This window comes from Silene latifolia, unplaced genomic scaffold (genome assembly GCF_048544455.1).
Source record: "Silene latifolia isolate original U9 population unplaced genomic scaffold, ASM4854445v1 scaffold_96, whole genome shotgun sequence".
Lineage (NCBI taxonomy): Eukaryota > Viridiplantae > Streptophyta > Magnoliopsida > Caryophyllales > Caryophyllaceae > Silene > Silene latifolia.
The window spans coordinates 1612253-1619334 of NW_027413827.1; positions in this window are offsets into that span (position 1 = coordinate 1612253).

The window sequence follows — 7082 nt, forward strand, 5'->3', positions numbered from 1 at the left end:
AAACACATACATGGAAATGAAATAATTAGCAGATCTTTGAACGGAACCTAATGGTCGATAAAAACACATACATTGAAATGAAATAATTAGAACAATAAAATAATGACGATGAAACAAACCCGATAATTACGAACGTACGTAAAGAGACGATGAAATCAACAAAGGACGGCGAGAAGATAAAGCGACGATGAGAAAGAGAGAAAGAGACGATGAGAAAGTGTGTGTTTTGTGTTTGTGTTTGGTCTTCTTTGGGTTTGTGTTTGTGTATTAAGGGTTGTGTTTTGTGGTCAGCAGAGACTTGTGTTTGTGTGGTTTATAGTATGGAAGGTATTGACAACGGTTATTAAACAACAACCGTTGTGAAATATGTTTTGACAACGGTTATAAAAAACACCCGTTGTTAAATAAGTTTTAACAACGGGTTTCAAAAATAACCGTTGTGATTACTTTTCACTAAATTTGCGCCAATTTTGCGCCAAATTATTAACAACGGTTGTTCATGTGTGACCCGTTGTTAAAATGAATAACAACGGTTTTTATAACCATACCCGTTGTAATTGATTTTAGTAAAATTCGCGCCATACATTCTACAACGTCTATTGTGATTTTCGTGAATAATCGTTGTTAAAGGGGCGTTGTAGTTGCCTGGATTTGTAGTAGTGATTCCTGTTCTAAATCTTGATGAGGGAGTGTCTGACCCAGATTCTGGATGGCTCCTTCGTCAGGGAGGTAAAAACATAGCGTTGGAAACGATTGTTGAGGAGGAGGAACAGCTGGATCTTCTGAGGTTCACTTCGGATGACATAAAATCAGAGGTAGAATTTTGGAATCAGTCTGTTTATTGTTATATCTTAGGATCTAACCCTCCTATGGAAGTAATTGAGGACTATGTTTATCAGGCTTGGTCTGAATTTGGTATAGATAGGTTCTCATTCATGGAAAATGGTGTGTTCATAGTTAGATTTACTAAGCCTGATGGGATGTCTGCTCTTTTGAATGCTGGATATTACTTTTTTGACAATAAACCTATTGTGATTAAACCTTGGAGTGTGGAAGTTGACCTTGTTAAGGAGAACATTGACAAGGTCCCTGTATGGGTGCGGTTATCAGGAATCCCTCTGAAGTTCTGGGGGGACTGTTTAGAACCTATTGCAGGGCTTGTGGGCAAGTTTGTTAGGAAGGATATTCCTACTACTGAAAAAAAACGACTGAGTTATGCTCGGGTCCTGGTGGAACTGCAGATGAACCAACACCTGCCAGACAAAGTCCAATTTCTGGATGAAAATGGCAATGTAGTTGCTGTTCATGTGCACTATGAGTGGAGACCTGTTTCTTGTGAGGGTTGTAAAGGACTTGGCCATGTCAAACAGCAGTGTCGTAAGGCTAAGCCAAAGGTCCAACCTAAGGAAAAAGCAAAACCTCCTCTAGAGAAACAAAAGAGGCAAGTGTGGAAACCAATGCACAAACAGGTGGATCCTCCTGGAGCAAAACGATCAATTATTTTCTCTCCTGAGGGATTCCCTCCTTTAGTACGACCTACTGTTTATACCCCTGCTATGCATATCATGAAAGTTAATAAGCAGGGTGGTATTACTGAAATCATAGCATCTGGTAGGAAGGGTCCTAGTTCTTTCTTGGATGCTTTAAATGGCACAACTCCTAGGGGGGGAGTGGTGCAGAGTGGTAAAGACCCTCCTTCTCAATCATCTCATGCATAATTTAGGGTTTTGGAATGTGAGAGGTTTAAATGATTTGAATAAACAAAAACTGGTTAAGTGGTTTATGTATAATAATGGGGTAGGGCTATTTGGACTACTGGAAACCAAAATAAAACCTAGGAATCTTTTGAATAAGAATACTTCTCTATGTGAAGGATGGAGTATTACTACTAATAGTAGTTGGCATAAGGGAGGTCGTATCTGGATACTGTGGAAGCCTGAGCTATTCATAGTAAATGTCCTTGCTTATAATGCACAATATATTCATATGAGGGTGAGTTCTAGGACTGATGATCATTGTTTTCTTCTTACTATGATATATGCTCATAATGATTTAAATGAGAGAATTGATCTTTGGTCTTTCCTGAAGCATACTGCATTGACTTGTACTGAACCTTGGCTTTGGGCTGGGGATTTTAACACTGTGCTGAGTCCAGTGGAGAGACTTGGGGGGCACACTTCTGAAGCTGAAATGCAACATTTCCAGGAGTGTGTGTCATTGTGCTGTGTAGAGGATTTGCAGGCTACTGGGGCTATGTTTACTTGGTCTAACAAACAGAACCCTGTGGATAGAGTCTATAGTAGGCTTGATAGGGTGATGGGTAATCATGAATGGATGATGGAATATGGTGATTACCTTGCTCATTTCCATCCTGAAGGTGTGTTTGACCACTGTCCTTGCACAATTGTCAATAAGCAAGCTGACATGGGTGGTAGGAAGAGTTTTAAGTACTACAACATGTGGGGTAAATCTGATCTCTTTCTTGATTGTGTAAAGCATGTCTGGTGCCAGGATTATCAGGGGACAAAAATGTTCTCTGTCATTAAAAAATTGAAAGCATTGAAGCCTGGTTTAAAAGCTCTAAATAAAGAGTGTTTCTCTTATATTGAGAATAACACTGCCCTCACTGCTGCTCTCTTGGAAAAAATTCAGAAGGAATTGGTGGACCATCCTGGTGATATAGAGATGATGCAACAAGAACTGTTGGTGGCTACTGAGTTAAGGGACCTGATGACAGCTAGGGATAGCTTTCTGATTCAAAGAGCTAAAATTCAATGGTCTCTTGAAGGTGACTTGAATACAGCTTATTTTCATAACTCAATCAAAAAAAGAATGATGCAAAACAAGGTCCTTAGTATTGAGGATAAAGATGGTAGGATTTGTACTGAGGGTTCTCAAATTCAACAGGCTTTTTTGGATTACTACTTGGACCTCTTGGGATCTCAGAAGAGTACTATGCCTGTTAATGAAAGGATAGTCAGGCAAGGGGTTTGCTGCACTCCTGCTCATTGGGAGTTGCTGAATAAAGCAGTCACTACAGAGGAAGTTAAACTACATCTATTCAGCATCCCCAAGGATAAATCCCCTGGCCCTGATGGCTTTACTAGCCAATTTTATAGGGATGCCTGGAGCATTGTTGGCATGGAGGTTTGTGATGCTGTTAAAGATTTTTTTGCTAGTGGTAAGATGCTCACTCAGATCAATGCTACTATGATTACTCTCATACCCAAGAATGACAGACCAACTAGTGTTAAACATTTTTGATAGCAAGGTCTTATGAAAGGGCGAAAGCAAGAGAAGGGCTGCCCTCGTTTGATGTATTGACTGATATGTTAAAAATTCAGTACGCGGAATTGAACAAAAAATATGGAGGATGTACAGATCCAGATCTTCAAATGAGCAGTGATCATGAGGAAGAAGGTGAAGAAATTAATGATATTACAAACTTGAATAGTGCTGATGATGAAAAAAAAGATGATGAGAATTATGATATGTATTCAAATTTGAATGACATAGTAGAAAATATTGTTTTAGGAGGAGGAAGGGCTAGTGAGGGGGAGTTCTTTGGTGAGGATATGAATCGTGTTACAACTCCTAGAGGCAGCACTGAAAGAGAGAATGAAACCATTAATGAAAAGACAAATGTGTCGACTCAGTTGAATGAAAGCATTAATGAGGAGACAAATGATGGTTTGGGAGTAATGAAGACTGTCCAAGAGGGACACAATGAGGTGGGTAATAATGGTTCAACAAATCAGGATGACATTGATAGAGAGGCTGGAAACAATAACGAGGATGTTGAAGATGAGGTTATCAATAAGGAGGTTAATATTGCTACAGGGGAAAAAGCAGAGAAGGAGAAGGACAATGAGGTTACCAATGTGGTGACTCAATTGGAGGAGGTTCTTCCAAATGTTGATTTTGGAGTAACAGAGCCTGTTGAAGACAAAACAAATAAAGACGTTAATCATGATACAACATATCATCATGGTGTTGAAAAAGAGGCCGAGAAAGAGAAGGCTAATGAGGTTCCCGATGTGGTGACTCAATTGGACGAGGCTGTTAATTAGTTCAGTTTAGGGAAGGGAGTTGAAAAAGATGTTGTGGTTGATAAGGAGCCTGTTGAAACAGATCTTGTGGTTGATAAAATGAATGAGGATAGTAATGTGGTGACTAAATTAAAGGAAGTTGTAACAAATGCTGGTTTAGATGCAGCAGGGAAGGGAAGTATCATTGAATATTTGTTGCACTCAGATAGAGTACCTGCTTCAACCGATATGGTACCTCATAATTTGGGGGTGTACTTTTCAATGTGGTTTGCCAGTCAAAGATGATATCCTTGTATCAGAATCAATGTTCACAAGCAGTAATTTATTTGAACCTGTCTTGAAGAATCGGAAGGATGTCATGGATTATTGCTTCCTTACAGACCACACATTCAGCAAGTTGTAAGTCACTCTTTAAAACAATTTTTTAAATGTAAGACATGACTTAATTTGCACCATATTAGTACTTTAAAAAATAACTAATATGCTAATATTTTTGCAACATGGTATAGAGAAATTGTCTGCAACTTTGGAACTTACCATTGTATACAAAGGGAAGATATTGAGTCTTTGTTGCCTAACACGAAGATAGAAGCAGCGGTCATTGAGGCATGGGCAATATTGCTCAATGAGTTCCAAATTGCTCAAAAGGGAAACGACAAACCGACAAGAAGTTTCTATGGCATTGCCCACTCGGTATGGAAACACACAAACATTTATCATCTTTTAAATTAGGTAGTGTAAAATGTGTGTTATGGAGACTAATCAGATGCCCTTATGAACAACAGGGTGATATAGAAAAAATCTTAAAATTCGATGAAGATAATCTTGATGAATTGGCAAAACTTAAGCAAACAGTATATGACACATGGGATATGTGGTCAGCTCTTTTTAAGGAGCCACTGAATTTGAATTCAGATATGGTAAGACATTTCTACTTTTATCAGTGATACTGTTATGTATAATGTATGATATTGTTAGCAGTTACTGTTGATATTGTTCTTAACAATAATTCTTAAATTCAACTGTGATATTGTGCACAATATTGTGTGATATTGTTACTTCTTAATTGTGATATTGTCTCCAAAAAATGAAAATGAATCACTTTTTTTTTCTAATATTTAAAAGTGTGATATTATTATGTACAATGGTTGACATTGTTTTATAACTTCTAAAAAATAACAACAGTGGATATGGATTTAAAAGTCTTTTAACTTTGATATTGGTTTGGTACAAACTGTGATATTATTGAGCACACTGGTTGATATTATTTTACAACATACAAAAAACTTCAGAGGGAAAAAAAAAAATTATTAAGAATGATATTGTCTAGTATGTACTGTGATATCTATTCATATTGTTGTAATATTGTTTCCTAATATTATTGTTTCATCTAAAGGTGTTAATACCTTTGGTCTATGAAGAGCACTACGTCTGTATCTGTGTTGACTTGAAGAGGCAGAAAATGTTCTATTTGGACAACAGAGAGTATGATGAATTCCAAGACGAGGAGCACGTACACATGGCTCATATGGCTGTAAGTACAATATTGAAAACAAAGAACTAATGGTATAATGGTTTTGTTCGATAAGCTTGAAATTGAATAGTTGTTTACATTAGTCATATACATGGGAGTCTTTATGGTGAATACCTCAACACGAAAGGTACTAAAAAAGGGCTAAAAGTGAAGGACTAAGAAATGAATAATGTGAAGTTTCGTTGGCAATCGAAAGAGTTGAACCTGGACTGTGGCCTATTCATGATGTTTCACATGATGTTCTTTGCTGGTGAGCCTTTTGATTGTGAACTAAGCGATGCAAAGATGAGACAGTTATACAGGGGAGAGATTGCAGCAACGCTCGTATTGAGTGATTTGAATAAAGATAGGAGTCAGGTCTGGAAGAGAGTTACAATCCTTAATGCCAGAAAAGGTACACTGTTACCTAAATTGCTGACAAAAAGACAAAGAGGAAAAAAACAAAGCAAGAGAGGAAGGGGTGGGCAAAACGAAGTTCAGACGCCGCTATAAAAATGAAAGGTTATATTTTAAAACACTGACTTGTATAGTGTACAGTCCTATTTTTTTTTTGTATTATAAATACAAAATATATATTGAATACTGTAATATAAATGTTTCTAGCTTTCGTAGAAGATGGTTCTGCCAGTGTCGTTGGCAGCGGTAAAAGGGGGAAATACGATGGACTTGGATGCACGTTCAACTGTGGTGTGGCTGATCCTAAATTGGAGTTCGTCTCAAGATTTATGAAGGCAAACAAGTCACTGTGTGCAAACATGTTGACTATGAGGAAAGAAGTGCTTGACTACTGCCTATTGGACGACCACATTCTCCCATTAGAGTATGGTTCTTTAAAACATATATTTTTGTGCAACTTTTTTTGTTAATGGTCTGATAATATTTGCAATGATATCTAACTTTGACAAAAGAATTACAAAAGGTGATATTGTTGCTAGTGTCATGTGATATTGTACGTTAATGGGTTTGATATTGTTTTAGAGTAGAAACCATTTAAATATGTGATATTGTGTGGTATAAAGCATGATATTGTATATAATCAAGTGTCACATAAAGAAAGATATTGTTCTGATTTTGGTTAACTTAATTTTGATATTGTTGTGGTATACAGTGTGATATTGTTACATACGTAGGTTGATATTGTTAAATTGATTCTGAAAAATAAGTAGGGCTTTTAAATCTATAAATGTTGCCAGTGACATGTGATATTTATTTTAAATGATTGTGATATTGTTTCAAAGTAAACACGTTTTAAATATGTGATATTGTTTAATTTTTTATATTGTTTCACATAAAGTGTGATATTGGTTATCACTGTCACACTTAATGTGACAATTTTTTAACATTGGTGTTAATGTTTTGATCAGTGAGGTTGTTGCCAAGTTCAGTGATGATCAATACCTTGCAAGACAGGATATATTGTCGTTGCTTCCAAGTGTGCACGTCAACAACAATGTGATTGAATGTTGGTCGCTAATTCTGAATCACATTGAGCACACAGA